The sequence below is a fragment of the Symphalangus syndactylus genome, chromosome 17 (assembly GCF_028878055.3).
Source record: "Symphalangus syndactylus isolate Jambi chromosome 17, NHGRI_mSymSyn1-v2.1_pri, whole genome shotgun sequence".
NCBI lineage: Eukaryota > Metazoa > Chordata > Mammalia > Primates > Hylobatidae > Symphalangus > Symphalangus syndactylus.
The window spans coordinates 90,352,720-90,371,045 of NC_072439.2; the positions used below are offsets into that span (position 1 = coordinate 90,352,720).

Consider the following 18,326-nt stretch of genomic DNA (forward strand, 5'->3'; position numbering starts at 1 on the left):
TCCTTCTTTGGGAAATAGAATATACCTTACGGATTTCTTTATAACAATTATTTTTCAAAAGGAAAGAAGGAAAGAGAAATGCTTGCATGGAGCCATCGTGTATTCAACAGTCACTCATCAAATGCTTGTTGAATGCTTACTTGGTGCCAATCACTTGTCCACACACTGGAAGTCAGGAGTAAATACAATCATAAAAATTCCTGCCCTCTGGGTGCTTACATTTCTGGTTGTGTTATGCTGCAGGGAGAAAGAGGAGATTTTCAAAGGTAATAATACCTAATACCATCTGAAATCCTAAAACTTCTGCGTTACTGTCTTCCACCTACCATCCCCATTGGGGAAACCTTAACTTAGAGGAAGCCACTATATAGTGGATATATAATAGTGTTTGTATTTTATATCTTTTATCACTGTTTCCTGCACAGAGTAAAACAGTGATAAAAGTTATCACTTTCTTAAGATTTTGAGGTTGCTGTACATTCTCATTTGTGAACAAAAACTTTGCTCTGATTACGTAGGATTCATTTAAAATCCATGGAATCTTTTGAAACTGAAGTTAGAAGTTCATTTTATCAACAAGTGAAATAGTCTCAGGCACAAGGTGGAAGGATGTGAGTCCTAAAATCTTTGGTAGGAGTCGGCCGGGCGCGGTGGCTCACGCCTGTAATCCCAACACTTTGGGAGGCTGAGGCGGGCAGATCACAAGGTCAGGAGATCGAGACCATCCTGGCTAACACGGTGAAACCTCTTCTCTACTAAAAATACAAAAAATTAGCCGGGCGTGGTGGTGGGTGCCTGTAGTCCCAGCTACTAGGGAGGCTGAGGCAGGAGAATGGCGTGAACCCCAGAGGCGGAGCTTGCAGTGAGCGGAGATCACGCCACTGCACTCCGGCTTGGGCGACAGAGTGAGACTCTGTCTCAGAAAAAAAAAAAAAAAATCTTTGGTAGCAGTTTTACATAGATTCCCTTTTGACACCTCCCACCCCAGCAACTCTGTACCATAGTTATTGGTAAACATATCTTCCAGATGTGGGAACTGTGGCTTAGAAATGCTATGGAGCCAGTTAGTAGAAGAGCTGAAATTAGAACTTAGTATTCTCAACCTCACCATCTAGCGTGCTAATCTTTTTTGTTTTTGTTTTTCCTCCTGGGACAGATACCATTTGTGACCTGTTGACTGAGACTGATTTAGTCCACTGTGTTAACAGGAAAGTTGTTATAGTTTTTTTTCTTCTGTATTGTTTTTAGTGGCAATGTAAAACATGTGAATCTGAAAAGAGGTTCTGAGAAATTTGTGCAGCTCCTTCTTCCAAATAAAAGATTTCTCTTGATGAAGCCTTGATGGTTGGAAATTAAGACAAGAACTGAAAGCAAAACAGCCTACTCAGGGTTAGACAGTGACTCGAGTCATTCCATGCACTTAAACAATATTTAAGATGACCCTATGTAAACTCACATTATCACTTAAAAGCCAGTATAAAAATACTACCCATCTGCTGTGCTAGTCCTGCTGTTGCTTGCCACATTTCTCTGACAAGCTGTTACCTCAGTATATAGAGAGAGTATACATTTTGGAATCCGGAGTTTAAGTTTGAAAAAAAAAAATGGTATCTGGTACATATGGACTAGATTCTGTTCTTCCAAATGTAGATTTGTAACCTCATTTATTCTTAAAGATGATGTGTTAAGTTAGCTTTTTTTCTTGACTCTGAAGATTGAAGCTCTTATAATTTTATGCCTGGACATGAACAATGTACAATAGGAAATCATTTAGTTTACACTCGCCATATGATATGCAAAGTGGGTGTTGGGAGGTGTTTATATCAAACACCATAATTAAGTTCTAAACCGCTCTCTGGAAGCTATGTAACTTTTCAGATATTAAAGGTTTGAAAGATTTGTAGGTGCAGTATGTATAATTGCTTCCATACAAGTAATTTTTTAGTGCCAAAAAACTCTAATTCCATAATTTCCAGCGGCATTGTAACAGCTGAGATGTAATCTTCCTTCTTAATAGGTATTTGAGCAGAAGAGGCAAGATTGAAAGTTAGATCCTCAGGCTTCTCTGATGCATCAATCTGCGGATAAAGCCTTTAGCTAGGAATTACAATCTGGCACAGACGTGCAAGATCACTGAGTCATTTGCTGTTTTTTCATGGGACAATTACTTATTCTTTTTCTGCAGATTTCCTAGGAAATACTCCAAAGTAAAAAATATCAGGAGCAGCAGTATGTGATCTTCCTTGCTACTTATTGTTCATACTCTTTATCGCTTCTCAGCTTTTTGGCTAAGATCAAGTGTATTGTTTATACTGTCTCCACGATTTTCCTGGAAATCCTTTTTGGTGAATATAACCTTGTGCATTACTTGAAAATGGGCATTTTAATCATTTTTTCATTCCACTAATATTTATTGAATGAACATTATTTGTAAGATCTTAGGAGACCTGTCAAAGACAAGCACGGGCTCATCAAAATCTTAAACTTGTGTATAAACTAATAAAGAAGGAGCACATACGGCCGGGCATGGTGGCTCACGCTTGTAATCCCAGCACTTTGGGAGGTCGAGGCGGGCGGATCACGAGGTCAGGAGATCGAGACCACGGTGAAACCCCGTCTCTACTAAAAAATACAAAAAATTAGCCGGGCGTGGTGGCGGGCGCCTGTAGTCCCAGCTACTTGGAGAGGCTGAGACAGGAGAATGGCGTGAACGTGGGAGGCGGAGCTTGCAGTGAGCCGAGATTGCGCCACTGCATTCCAGCCCCAGCGACAGAGCGAGACTCCGTCTCAAAAAAAAAAAAAAAGGAGCACATGAACATATAATTTTCATAAAATTGAGAAGAGAAGTGAGTGGGGAGCCTTTTGAGACTGGACAGAAACAAGAGGACCGTGACACTGAAGAGGACATTTTTAATTTCATGTTCGCCCTGAGATTGGTAATCGAGAGTCTTATTTACTCAGAGCAAGGCTCGTAAATCAAAACCACGATGAGATACCATCTCACACGAGTTAGAATGGCCATCATTAAAATGTCAGGGCCAGGCGTGGTGGCTCATACCTGTAATCCCAGCACTTTGGGAGGCCGAGGTGGGCGGATCACAAAGTCAGGAGATCGAGACCATCCTGACTAACATGGTGAAACCCCGTCTCTACTAAAAATACAAAAAATTAGCTGGGCGTGGTGGCAGGCGCCTGTAGTCCCAGCTACTCAGGAGGCTGAGGCAGGAGAATGGTGTGAACCTGGGAGGTGGAGCTTGCAGTGAGCCGAGATCGCATCACTGCACTCCAGCCTGGGTGACAGAGCAAGACTCCGTCTCAAAAAAAAAAAAATAAAAAATAAAAGTCAGGAAACAACAGGTGATGCAGGTGTTGGAGAGGATGTGGAGAAATAGGAACACTTTTATACTGTTGGTGGGAGTTCAACCATTGTGGAAGACAGTATGGCAATTCCTCAAGGATCTAGAACTAGAAATACCATTTGGCCCAGCCATCCCATTACTGGGTATATACCCAAAGGACTATAAATCATGCTGCTATAAAGACACATGCACACATATGTTTATTGCAGCACTATTCACAATAGCAAAGACTTGGAACCAACCCAAATGTCCATCAATGATAGACTGGATTAAGAAAATGTGGCACATATACACCATGGAATACTATGCAGCCATAAAAAAGGATGAGTTCATGTCCTTTGTCGCGATATGGATGAAGCTGGAAACCATCATCCTGAGCAAACTATTGCTAGGACAGAAAATCAAACACCACATGTTCTCACTCATAGATGGGAATTGAACAATGAGAACACTTGGACACAGGGTGGGGAACATCACACACCAGGGCCTGTTGGGGGATGGGGAGAGGAGGGAGGGATAGCATTAGGAGAAATACCTAATGTAGATGACGAGTTAGTGGGTGCAGTACACCAACATGGCACACGTATACATATGTAACAAACATGCACGTTGTGCATATGTACCCTAGAACGTAAAGTGTAATAAAAAAAAACTAATTAGTTAATTAAAATAAAAAAAGTCACACTATTAAAGTTAGAAGACATGCCCTGAATCTTCCAGTCAAAATTCCTTGTTTACAGATGGGAGAAAGAGTGAGGAAGGGTTTTGCCAATGGTCACATAGATGTCAAATATCATTTACTGAGAAAATCAGCATGAGAACCCAGGTCTCTCTCTCTTTTTTTTTTTTTTTTTTATCACTCAAGCCAATAGTTTTTCCATCCTTTTAGTTCTGTTATTTGTCTTCTTCACTGTTATTCAAGGCTGTCTCAGGCCAGAAGCAGAGGTTTGAACTCTTTTCAGATGACAGCATTTTTGAGACTGGAACTTCATGTTGAACTAAACTCACCTCCATGTTGGCATGCACGTTACTTCCCCTTCCACTGTATAATTTTGCCGTTGGATTAAACTCATGTGGCTGGTGCTAAGGCTTTGACCACAGGCACATTTGAAGATTATACTTATTTTTGGATACAACCTCTTTTGCTTCCAAACTGAAAGGTTGGAAGGATGAAGGGAACAAAATCAAGTCAAGGGATTCCAAATGGTCACATCTTATGACCACAGGCTTTATATTTGGAGTGCTACCGCGATTAGTATGTCCTCGTTGCCATCCTAAGACTTCCATCATTTTCTTCCATTGTCTTTCTGGCTTCAGCTCCTTTGCTACTTCTTGGCAGGTTTCTAACCCAATAGGGCAATTTCACTTTCCCCTGCATTTTCTACATAAGTTGTCCTTTCTCCACATATTTGTTTGTGCAGTTTAACTCTTGCCAGATTGTTCTCTCTACCTTCTAAAATCTTTCCAACTTTGAAAGTCTTAGATCGAGTAATACACAGCTGGAAATGGCTCTGCCACTTTTATGGCATTTAATATCTACCTTGGATTATAGTTATTATACCGACCATAGATACTAAAGCTTTGAAAAGAATAACAATTTGAATTCCTATGTCCTATCCCCACAGGAGCCAGCGTTGCCTCTTTCAATTAATAAATGTGTAAGGAATAAATTATTTTGGCATATTATCCCTTGTCTTTTAAAAGTTTCACAGGAGTCCCTTTGCAATCAAGTTAAAGGCTATAAAAATTTAACATCTAGTTGTGTTGGCAGAGTTGTCAGCATTTACTTCAGTTTATCAAACTTCAATGTTTATTTAAATTGAAACCAATCAGCCATTTTTTTCTATGCAAATCACAAATCTCGTTTATTAATGCCTTCCCCTCCCCCTTTCCCTTACTACATCAATAGGAAGATTACATCTTGACACGATAAAAGGAGACAAGCTTTCATTAATGTTAAGAGTCTGCTCCATGGCCCCCTTTGCCCAGAAAGTCATGAATTCTGATAATCAAGGGGCAGTTGCCTATGTTACTTTTTTTAAAGTTTCTAGTTAATTATTTGCTCTTCCGTGTTTGCATTTTGAGATGTAATGGTAGAGCAGTTTACCCATTCTCTCCTGAAAACAATGAGTCTGTTTCAGACAAATTACTGTACTAGGCCCCCACCCTCAGTGGAGGTGCAGGAGACTCTAGACCCAGAATGGGTGTAATACCGGAAGTTGCATTTGAATATAATATTGACTAATTAGCCAGAAATGAGAGCTTTAAACGTGCTCTTTTTGTGTCATTTACTGCATTTGTGGAACATCTAATTATAAAGAAAATAAGTATTCTTCATTGGTTACTAGTAAAGCTGCCACAGAAGGGCAAAAAGACATATAGCAATCATTGTTTACATAGAAGTGCCTGAAAATTTTCCATTAATTTTCGTGTTTGCATTTTGAATGCTTTCTTGCTCATATTTTAGGTATCAAACCGAACAAGTCTGAACTGACTGTGTAAGAATTTAAGCAAGAACTGGGAGGGGGAGAAATGAGGAAGCTATTTTCATTCCTGGAAGACAAAACTCACGTTTATAATCTTTCTTGATACTAAGGCAGTTTGTTTCCCAAATGCTATTTATGGTGAGCTTTTTGTCTTCAAATGTTTGTTATAAGACTCTTTTTTTTTTTTAATCATCCAGTGCAGAAGTTCATGAAAGAAAGTGAAAGTGCACCCATACCCCCATTCATTTTCTAGAGCTTACCCTGTTTGGTACATTATCTTGTTGGCTCATGTTTTACTTGGTTTTGTTTATTCATCTTTTTCTTATTAATTTGCTGTTGTTGTTGGATGGAGTTAGGAAGGGTTAAAGGACCTGAGTAAAAATGCTATTTATCTTTACCCCTTCTTCACTTTCAGTGTGTGCATGTTGATGGAGGAGGTGGTGGGGATAGAGGGTGATTTTACCTGCTCCATTTTGTTTCTATTTGCTGCTACCAGCTTGCTTCTTAACCCTGGGCAGAGGCTGCCCTGCAGGCAGGAGCAGAATAAGCTACCTGTGCCCTTCCTCTTCCTATACCTTTGAAGACTGGTGCCTTTCACTGCTCTCCAATCGCTTGTTCTTTCCATAAGCTGGTTCCCTTCTCTCCGCTGCTTTGAGAACACCTTTTAGAGTTGCTCCTGGAGCTGCTGCCAAGACAATAGCGTGTTTTCTCTTTTAAAGGTCTAGACCCTGGGAGGAGAGGAACTGGAGGAATTGAGTCAATATAATATATGAATCACTTTATATTTTACTATCTAAAATTTAGTTTTTGACTTCCATTTCCAAGGAAAAAATTGTTTTCTTTTTTTTTTTATTTTTTTTATTTTTCTGTTTCCTTTCAGCACTCATGTACTGATAATCCCCAAGCTATATTCAGTCCCATTTGGGCCGTTAATATGCATGCAACATGGTCTGTCTGTTCCAGCAGAGAAAAAAACATATAAATTACTTTCTTATCACTGGCTATATGCTTTGAAGGAGTAAAAATTAAACAACCTGTGGAAGTTCAAGTAAAAGAAAGCTTATTTCTAGTCACGAGAAGTTAAATGTGAGCTGGGCAGATTCATAATAGAGAAGTACCTTTTTTTTTTTTTTTAACTCTGAGGGCCCCGTGAGCTTGATCAATTTACATCATCTCATGAATGACATACCTTATATGTGGAAACAAACAAACAGCAACAACAACAAACCACCGTAGAGTCATATCAAAGAAAAATGAAGGTGGTATTCATCCACATCAATATTAGGATAAATTATTACATATTTATAAAACTCTTTGACAGTGGACAGCCTCTATAATTAATCAATGTAGCACTTTCTCAATACTTCCCCATTTTAATTAGTACCAACATCAATAATAATTACGCTCATGCTTTTGTCTCTCTGAGACTTTTAAAACATCATGGGTAGGGGGTATTTTCAGGATTCAGGTATCAGCTAAGAGTTCATTTAGCCAGTAGATCATGACCATTCTTCCTCTCCCTGAAGCTGTGATTCTGGATACTGTGGCTCTTCCTGCTCCTCCAGACATAGAGAAAATGGACCAAGTTTCTCCTTCCCCATTTTGAGTGCATGATGTGAAAACTTAGCTTGTCCAGCGAAACTGGAGGGAGGAGAGGCGGGACTTCCTGAAGTAACTGAAAAGAGAAAAATTGGAATATGAGCAGTACCAATACTCAGTCTCTTAAGGAAGGGTAGAGTCCCTTTCTTTCTCTCTCTGTAATTTTTTCTTTTTTGTTTTTTCTTCAAAGAAGATTGAGTAAGATTCTGTCTCTCTAGGAGATGACTGATGAAATATACCCCCTGGGTCATTTGCATCTTACTCCTTTGTAATGTAGGGAAGAACATTCCAAACCCATTATAAGCACTTACTGTTGTTGGGCATGTCATAACAAACACAATACCTTTCTGGAATATACTGCTGAGCCCTTGGCTTTTTGCTGAATTTGCCTAAAAGCCCTTCTGCCTATTGAGTGGCCACATTCTGAACTAGTTATACTTGGTTAAGTTTTCACACAGTACACTCTGGGATACTAGGGTTGCAACAATTTAAAAAAGAACATAGATGGAAGCTTTATATCTCAAAAGCTTCTACCTTTGACTTTCCTAATAATTTTTCCTTCTCCTGCTCTTCAACTCAATGTTTCCCAACTTCGTCTTTGTGAACACTAGAAGTAAATTTTTTACCATTTTATGCCTAATTCCTCTTCTTTCTCTCTTCTCTTCTTATTCATAACAGAATGTCTTAGCTTTCCTTCCTTCTCCAATCTGCCTTGGGTATAGAGTCATGCCTTTAAATCTTTTAGCATACCACAATGTAACTTACATAAGGAAATGTTTAACTTGGGAACCTCAATTGGTTTTGTTAACACTGCTGCACCCAAACTCTAGCTGAATTCACGTAATCTCATGCTTTTAGTAAAGGTAACAAAGGAGAACTATTATGTAAGTATTTACTTTTCAACAAACATTGGGCTGGGTTTCTTCTTTTACATTTTCTCATTTAATCTTCATAATAACCCTGCTAGATAAGGTTTACCATCTCATTTTGCAATGTGGAATCTGAAGCCCAGAGATGTTAAATACCTTGTACGAGAGTAGGTGGCAAAGCTAAACTTTGAACCTAGGCATCTCTGACTTCAAAGTCTATGCTTTTTCCACCTCATAGAAAGACCATCCAGAAGATCAAGTGCTGGAACCTTCTGAGGCTGTGACATATTTATTTCTTCAAGGTTTATTATCACAGGACATGCATGCTGCTTTAGCAACTAGAAGTGTGTGAATGAATATTACTATTGTGTTGCATAAGTCCTTGGCAATATTACTTTTTAGGTGCCATTCTAATCCTGGGCTGTTTGGAATAATTGTGATTACGAGGGCATAGGAGTAATTCAGAAATTTTTTAAAGAAATTTCTCCACACAGCATTAGCCTTAGTTATCAGTATAATATAAAAGAAGAGGGCCAGCCCTGCTGGAAGGTAAATGAAAAGATGGAAGAATTGAACGATTACATAACAGCTGTTCAGACTTGTGGTACTGATTAGAGTCATTTGTAGAGATGAAGCAGTGTGTCAAGCCAGTGTGGGCTAGGGTATACTGGGAAGGTCTCACAGAGAGAGTGAAGTGGGTTGCAGCAAGCCCTGAGGTATGGCGAAATCTGGACAGGTAGCCTGGATCTTCATTTTCATTACTTGGCTTCCTTACCTGCTCAACAAGTAGATCAAACAAACAAACCATGCATACACACAAAGGAAAGAAGTAAATAAAGAATGGTGGGGCTAAGACTGTGAATAGCTCCTAGCAAATTAGAGAAATAGCTTCAAGTGTATGCCTTCTGGATGACTTATGTTTGTATATGAAGGACAACACATCAAGGGGTGTTGGTAGTAATCTGTGCTAAGCTTAGAAGCCAGTATATCGTTGTTCTAGTTCTATTTCTACTGTCGAGTTGCTTTATAGCCTTAGATAAGTCATGTAACCGTTCAGGCCCCAAATGTCCTTCTGGAATTACAGGGATTGAACTGGATGAATAAAAAGTTCTATTTCAACTCCAACATTTAATAATTCTAAAGTTCTTAGTGAGCTCTGATTGCTCATTTGCATTACATAGGCATATATTAACCATTTTAATATGCATCAGAAAAGGTATGTTCGTTTTCCTCAGAAATGTTGAAGCCTGACCTTGTTATGGAAAACACCCGGGAATCATGTATTCAGAGTTCCTAATTTTTAGTGTTTTATTGTACTTTACTGCCCCTACTGCTGCAATCCTCTCTTACATTGGAATTCTGTTTTAAGTTTTGGTGACCGGAATCCTCTTTTTGATTTAAGAGAAAGAATCCTAGGGGTGAAATATTGCTATACTGGAAATGAAAGATTACTAGTCTCTAAATGAGAATTGGCTTCGGGCTGTAATAGATAAAAAGATAATATTTTTAAGGGAAAAATATTAGAAAAGTAAAAACATTTTTAAAAAAAAATAGGTAGCAGTCACCACCATATTCTGGTGGAATCGAATTGTTGAAGATTAGATTTATGTATTCATGGAATAATCTAGATAAAATCCTGCCTTGCACATAGTGGGGGGATACACCAAAATACTGAAACAGCTACATTGTATTCAGGTGAAGCTACATAGACATAAATAAAGGGCAGCAGTGGGTTAAAGCTCTCAATGAAGTGTTTTCAGTAGTCTACTCCGTGTCGCCACATCTTCGATGATTGAGACAGGTAGAAGACAGGTCATTAGCACTGAAGTTGAGAACACATTTGAACTCCAGAATAGGACTAATGCATCTCCAAAAAATGTGTATTTTCTAACCCTGTGCAAAAATTATATTTGAAAGGATTAAAACAAACAACGGTTTTCTTCGTTCTTTGTTATATGTTTTTGTACTTGAAAAAGGTAAAATTCTGCATTACGTTTTAAACACATCATGCCAGGGTAAAGGGTAAAATCTCCATCAACATCTAAAGGTCTTTCTTGTTCAGAAAATGAAGGCCCCTCTGCTGCATTAAAGACCAATGTGGCCTTATAGATCCTTATACAGAGGGAACAAAATGACATTAGACAGACTCTAAGGTGCCCTCAATTATTCCCACGTGGTGGTATTCATGCCTTTGTGTAATTGCCTCCCACTGAGTGTGGGAAGGACCTATGACTGACTTCTAGCCAACAGAAACAGCAAAGGTTACATGTAGTCTTTGATGACTTGTGTGTGATTGTGTTACGTAAGACTGTAACATTTGTTCTGTGCGGGGACTTTCACCCTTGTAGGCTTTAAAGAAACAGGCCGCCATGTTGTCAGCTGCCACCTGGAGAGGTCCATGTGGTAAAGAGTGAGGGCAGTTAGTAGCTGACAAGAAACTGAAGCCATCAGTTTAGCAGCTGCAAGGAACCGACGGTTGACAACAATCATGCACACTTGAAAGCAGATCCTTCCCCAGTCAATCCTCAGTTGAGACTGCCACCCCAGCCTAACTTTGCTTGCAGACAATGAGACCCTGAGGCAGAGGACCCATCGAAACCATACCTGCACTTGTGACCCACAGAAACTGTGGGATAATAAATATGTTGTTGTACTCTGCCAAGTCTTTATTGTTTTATAGATAGCTAATACAGTTGTGTTACTTTTAGAATCTAACATTTTCTTCACCTTTTGTTTTCTACATAATAGTTACTAAGTGAATGTGACTTGTTATCCCCATCCTCAAAATCATTAAGGGTCTTTTATTTAATATTTGATTTATTTGTGGCTTTGTGAAATTCATAAATCTGCTCCTCAGTTTCTGGTATCTCTTCAAGAGAGATGCCCTCTTACTCTACTGTATATGGAAGTTGAATAAGATTGAAACTGATAGAGAAATACTTGTTGAATCAAGTTGAATTACATGAAATGGGCTCCTTTAAAAGCTGTTTTTAAATCTTCCTGTGGCTGTCCTAGAGATGATATAGCAGAACTTCTACTGGGAAATGGGAGAGGAGGAGGGAAGCATTCCATGAGCTGCTCTGTCATTTGCATGCCAGTGAAATTAAGTTTGAATTTACATTAAGAGGAGTTTTGAAATTTAGGATCTATCTTACCAAATCACAATTCAGCCTAACAAATGTTATGGAAGTACAACAGGAGCCCGGACTGTCCATTGTCATCTAAATGATGGATGTGTTTAAGGTGTTTACATCAGTGCTGTTTCTCCCACCCAACCTAGGTCTGGGTGGTTGCCTGGGATTGTTTACTCAAAGAAAGTAGCTTGACAATTTGGAAATGACAGAGGACGCCGATACTCGAAATCAAACTGTAGCCCTGGAATAGCCCAAACATGGTCCCAGAGTGGTCTTGCTTCTGACTTGTGTGGAAATGGCCAAATCTTCAACTACATTCTGTAGCTTTTCTTTATTCACCCAGCCAACTGGAAGATGAGTACCTATCTTGGAAATTTCCCAGAAGCAGCACTTCATACTTTCCTTATAACTCTTAACACATTGCCTTATAGTGTCTGTTCCAATGCCAGCAAAGCCCCTCCTTGGAGACTCAGTTTCCATCATGCTGCTCTCTTACAACACGCTTTCCTCAATTCTGAATGAATGAGCAGACGAGGATGCTTAAATGTTAGCATAACAAACCAATCTCTTATTCTATTGGAGGACATTACATTTAATGTAGCTTTATACAGCTCAGATTTATTTCTCTAGGTTAAGCATTTTGTTAAACTATTCCTAAAACACTTCTGAATGGGTCACCAGAAAGAATATGGAGCAATCAATTTTACTGTAACCTAGCCAGGCAAATATTGACTCTTTCCTGATACCAGCATATGTTGTATATTTCTGCCTTACTAGTGAGCAGAAAATCTGTGAAAGTTTTTAGGAATTGCCTAAGGACACACAGTTCACAAATGGCAGGAAGGAGAGTAAATCCTAGTCTTTCTGATTCCAAACTTTATATTTGTTCCATTAAATGAATACAGCATACTTACATACATACATAAGTAATATATACATTCATACATGTATTCAGCTGTGAACATTTTTTGGGCACCCTCAATGGCCCATGCGGTATGTTGGATGTGATGAGGGATATGTAGATGAATAAGACCTAGATCTTGCCCTTATAGGGAAAAATAAAATTTACATAGGTTAAATCCTAGTCTTGTGGGAAGATGGAAAAGATGCACAAAACAAAAGCCAGACTCAAATGAGTAAAGTTAGATTATAAGTCTGCAGATGTAGGTAGGTAACCTGAGCTTTCCAAGAACTGTCTCCTCACTTGAAGAATGGCAGTTAATAATCTCTGCTTTATAGATTGGTTGAGTGGATTGAATGAGAACACATGGGAAGATGCTGGCATTTAATAGGCAACCCATAATAGAAATGTTAACATGTACTCTGCGGTATCTTCAGAGGTATTGGGAGAGGAGTCCCTGCCTAAGGAAGAAGCAGTGCTGGGCAGAGGAAGGAGTGTGGACTTCGAACTCAGTGGATCTGGTCTCCAGTCACCCAACAAGCCTTGTGACTATGGGCCAACTGCGTAGGCACCTTGGATTCCACAATTGTAAAATGGACATCATTGGAAGGCCCTCCTCATGAAGTGATTACAACAGATGCAGATAATAGCACAGGTGTGGTTGAAAATTGTGAACATTCATGGAAAAGTTCACTTGTTTTTTGTTTTTTTTTGTTTGTTTGTTTTACTATCAAGAATATAATAGGAGCCACTTAATTTATGACTCTGTCCTTTCACTTATTATTAAAATTATGGTATTCCTTTTGCCAATCCTATGGACAACAGAGCCAAGCAAATGAGCATTTTGTCTTTCTCATCGTCCTGTCTTAGTTTGCCAAAACTTTGAATTCTCTGTGTGTGTGTGTGTGTGTGTGTGTGTGCGTGCGCGCATGCATGTTTAGTTGCTGTTGAAAATATTTGACTATGAGGAACTGGTGAATTTGCCTGTGCTCAGGAATGTGTTACATGGATGCTCTGGATAGTCACTTTGTACTTTACATCTGACTTTTCCTCCATCAGAGACAAAATTAATAATAAACAATTTTTAAGATTTTGGATAAAAACCTTATTAAAATGCATGGCATATTTTTCTTTTTTCTTATGGGGCTATTCTAAGCATTGGAAACCTTTTGATGACTCAGGGTCATCAACATGACCATCTATTGTTATGCTGTGCTGAAACTTAGTAATTTTTTCCCCCTGTCCCCTCAGGCTGTCAGCGGCCATCTCTGCTGTCACTGTGCTGCCTTTCACAGTCTTTCCCACTACCTTCTAATGTTCATTGGTTTTAATCTCCTCTGGTATGAGGAAGAAACAGCAAAATTGTCATTAGAATCATTGGTGAATAGGAGTCAACAAATATTCACTAGTGGCCCAAAGGAGCACTCATCAGAGGAAAAAATGTTGTTTTATTTTTAAAAATTGCTATTTTATAAACCCAGAGCTGCAACTTCCCCTTCTTTTCTTCTCCCTTCTCTTTCTTCATCTTTTTCTTTTCTTTCCAACCTTCATGAAAACTGGAAATATGGGCTATGACTTCATATGCTCTTACTTACCCTCTGCTGAGATTTTGTTCTGAAATTGTAACAATTAGAGGAGTATTTCTAAATTGGATCACTTCAGATTGTCTCAGTTCTCTGTGACTTTAAGAGCAAGCTGATTTGAAGCCACATACTGTTGGCAGCTTTCATCCATTTATTTGGACTATCAAGCAAGAATGCTCACAATCTTTCATATGAAAGAAGACATCTTTATTTCCAGTTCACACTCTTCATAATAAGAAGGGTATTTGAAATAAAGCCAAAAAGCATAACTTACTTCTCTAACTTCATATTTCAGATGCCTGCAATAGTGGGAGAACATTTTTTTACTGCCCCACCTTACCCTCAAATCAGCAGCAGAAAATAACAGTGATGCATTCAGCCAGCAAAAAGAGAAAATAATAATTTTATTAAGTTTCCAGGAAAGGTCTCAGCTTTCTTAAAAGCCTATCTTTAGGAAGTAAGTAACTGGAGCTGCACACCCAACAGAGGAAGATGACTTTACTTATCATTTACTTGGAAATTATCTTTGAAAGGATCATTGTGCTGTTGTTAGCAAAAAGGAGCTTCTGTAAATGTCACCTCAAACTTTGAAATTTGGGAAAGTCGCATTATGAAACACAAGTTTTATGTTTCATACTCAGGGCTGGAGCACTGAGTATCCTTGCATTCACGAAGACTTTCTGTTACAGAGCAAATGGAGCTGGGAGCATAAGTGAGAATGCAGCTCCAGCTGACAGACCCTCAGCTCTATCTTCCCAGGTGCATTTCCTTTTTTTTTTTTTTTGTGAGACAGAGTCTCGCCCTGTCACCAGGCTGGGGTGCAGTAGCACGATCTCTGCTCACTGCAGTCACCGCCTCCTGGGTTCAAGTGATTCTCCTGCCTCAGCCTCTCAAGTAGCTGGGACTACAGGTGCGCACCACCACACCCAGCTAATTTTGTATTTTTAGTAGAGACGGGGTTTCACCATGTTGGCCAGGATGGTCTCAATCTCTTGACCTCGTGATCCACCCGCCTTGGCCTCTCAAAGTGCTGGGATTACAGGCGTGAGCCACCGCACCCAGCCGCATTTCCCTTTTGTACACTAGGAGCTACCCAGTGCCAGAAGTCTTTGTTAGAATGCACAGTTCTTTGCTCACTCTGCCTAGTACAGTGGCTCAACATCTCCAGTCCCCTTTGAGTTACCTCCAGAAGGTTCAGGAAAAGCCTTTCCCTCCAAAATGTTCATAGCATTTGATCTACCTTCTCTAAGATAAGCAGCTTTTGTCACGTTGTACCTAGGGTAAAGATTTGTAATGCCTTATCTCTATGCCATCTGTATGCTTCCTGCGGACGGGCTATGCTTCTAATTTATCAGATTCCCTTAAGAAACTACACCCTGATGCACTTCTCAAAGTATGCTCTTAACTAATATTTATGGAAGGAAAAAAGGAAGGAGAAGGAAAAGGAGGGAGGAAGGAAATCGTGTAATTGCAGAAAGTTTATGTCTGGGACCCTTGTGTAATAATGTTAAATAATACTTTTGACTTTTACACCATTTTTCTATATACAAAATTCTTTCACATCTATTTTCATCACTGTCCTGATATTGTTTGCATGATGTGTAGTATGTATGTATGTTTTTAATGTGTGTGTATATTGTTTGTCTCTCACACATACAGCAGCCCCAACACCCACAAATCCAAATTCTATGAGTGCAGGGAGTTTGTTGTGTTCACTGCTGTATCCCCAGCGCCTTGAACAGCGCCTTTCAAGGAGGAAGAACCTAATTCATGTTTGTTAGAAGAATGAATGACAATATTGTCTTATTTGATCTTCACCATAATCCCGTGAAGTGAATACAGTATTCATACTGTATCCTCCCTTTTTTGCAGATGGCAAAACTGAGGCCTGGAGACCTGCTTGGGTTTGCATAGCTAGTTTTTGGCCATGCCAAGATTTGAATTCAGGTTTTTCTATTTCCTTATTCTCTCCGTTTTGTCTTCTGGGAATTTGCTATATTAATAGCAAAGCGAGAAATGTCACACAAAGAAAAATTGTTTCCAATTTTAAATTCATGATGCATATGCAAGAAATTACTGACTTTTCAATCCAATGGTAACACAGATTGTGTGATTTTTAGGAGGAAGAGCCTTTCTTTTCCATCTCTTGCGTTTATTAGCATATGTGTCAGTGCACACACATCCACACCGTGCAGCTCTCACCTTGTACTTTTCCAGTCTGAATTCCTTTTGTAGGCTGTCCCTGCCCTGACTATCCCAGGTGCCTATCAGGGCTGTGTCTTGGTCAGGCTAAGGCCAAGCAACAGGCACCAGCATTTGTTATGGTTACCTTGGCAAGTGAATGGGGTTTGAGGGAAGCTGGAGAGCAGGCATTTCAGGAGTAGAACTAGGCTGGTTTGTTTTTGTAAAAAGTTGATATTCACCCTAATTGTAGCTCATGTTGGCAAGCGGAGTAAACACCCATGCAAATTACTAAGTTGTACTGAATGTCCAAGGATGTCAATGATCATCTTGAAATCCAAATAAATACATTTTTTACTGAAACGGAAGCCAGGCACCACATGCCGTTTCTCTCTGTCACTGGAGACAGATTTGGCACATATGTATGAGACAGAGAAGGGCAACTCTTCAGGCCCTAATGCACACAGGAAACTAGGGATGTGTATATCATACTTGGCAGCAAAATAGAGGTGGGACAGCCATCAGTTTCTGTTCTCAAGCACCTCTCTTTTCTCCTGTATTTTAAAACAGGATGACCACAAAGAAGAATAAGGTATACAGTAACATAGGATCCTAAATTAAAGCATGAGGGAAAGCTAGCATTAGTTTTTCATCTAAAGCCCATATGGGCAGGAATGAGTCAGTGCAAAACTGTACAAAGGTGATCTTAAGTCACATGTTATGTTACCGATTCTGTGGCAACGGCTGTGAGTAGCCCAGGAACTCTCCAAGGCCTATTTTTAAATTCACTTAGACCAAGCATAATGAGGTAAAGGGATGTCTATACACATTCTCAAGTTTAGTTCTCTGACCGTGAGTCAGACTGTGGGCCATGGACTTGGGCTTCTCAGTGGTAGCAGGACTCATTTTTTCCCCTTTTCTTTCTCATAAATGACTTAGGAGACGCATTGGAGAACCATATGTGCTTCTTTTACTGGAATTATCTTTTAAGGAAGTACTGATTTCACCTCCTGTACATGGTTTGCTGAGATGGCCTATTGGGGTTTCCCACCAGTCCACAACTGGAAGTTTCTATTTGCACATTTTGACTGCTAGTTCTATATTTAGTCAAAAGCCTGCCTTTTGCCTGGTTTCTTAGGGAAATAGTCTGTAGGAGTTGCTGTGTCCATTTGCCTTGTTCACTTGGGTATTTATTTGAATGTATACCCTGATTCTTTCCTAAATTAACAAAAAGGCACAGGGCCCCAAATGAAGGAAGACCCCTTGTAATTTGTTAAAAAATAAGTGTATGAAAATGTGTAATCAGGAAATCAGAGTTGTGTTAGGGGGTGGGGAGCATGGTATACGTTTGTGTTTGTATGTTTCTAATTGTCTACGGCATTTACAACCTACTGTAACAAAGCCATTGTAAGTGTGCAGTGGGAGGGTCAAGAAACCTTGTTCTATGGATTCAAAGACATTATGCATACAATTTACACATAGGCACAAAAAATATCCCTTCAAAGACCCTCCAATAAGCTATGGTATAGTTGAGGAAACACTAGACTTGAAGTCGGGAAACCGGAGTGTTGTCATTTTAATCTCAGGCTATATCTTTACATGAACAAGAGAACTTTGTGTAATTTTTCGTATTCGAACTCTTTGTGCTGAAGATTCTGCAGTCAAACTGCAAGACACGTATGCATTGGCTGATCAGAAATGACATAACCATTCTTACTGCACTGAGTTGATATTCAGTCAATAAACAGTCTAATCCTGGGTAAATGTTTGCATATTTTTAGACTTTTAAAAATTTGAAATCAACCTCTGAAGTTCCATTAGACAGTTTTATCACAGACACACCAAGTTCCATGTACAACAGGCTGAGAACCATTAAGCTACAAAATTTCTAAAATTGTCTCCAGGTTCTCAGTTGCTAAATTCTCTCTTGAACATTTTTAGGGATAAAAATTTTTAGGGATAAAAACTGGCAGAGAAAAAGAAGAAAGTATGCCTTTTACATTATGAAACACCTATGTTCACCTTATCCATGGAGTTATGCCAGTGAGTCTAATGCCTGTTAAGTTCTTCCGTGTTCCAAAGGTCTTTCTGTACTTGAAAACTCATAGGTGAGTCAGGTCCTTCACTGATAGCTTGTAGCCAAAAACCACTTGGGAGAGGGGCTTGTCCAGGTCTTATGTCAAAATGTTGTCACATACACTGTTAGTGTTAGAA

The 18,326-nt window shown here is 39.3% G+C and overlaps 1 protein-coding gene and 1 pseudogene across 7 annotated transcripts in view; both read left to right on the plus strand.

The window, feature by feature from the left end:
• Positions 1-18,326, plus strand: part of LPP (LIM domain containing preferred translocation partner in lipoma) — a 721,973-nt gene that overhangs the window by 508,461 nt on the left and 195,186 nt on the right. The window lies entirely within an intron of this gene.
• LOC134733405 (uncharacterized) lies at positions 2,269-2,428 on the plus strand (annotated as a pseudogene).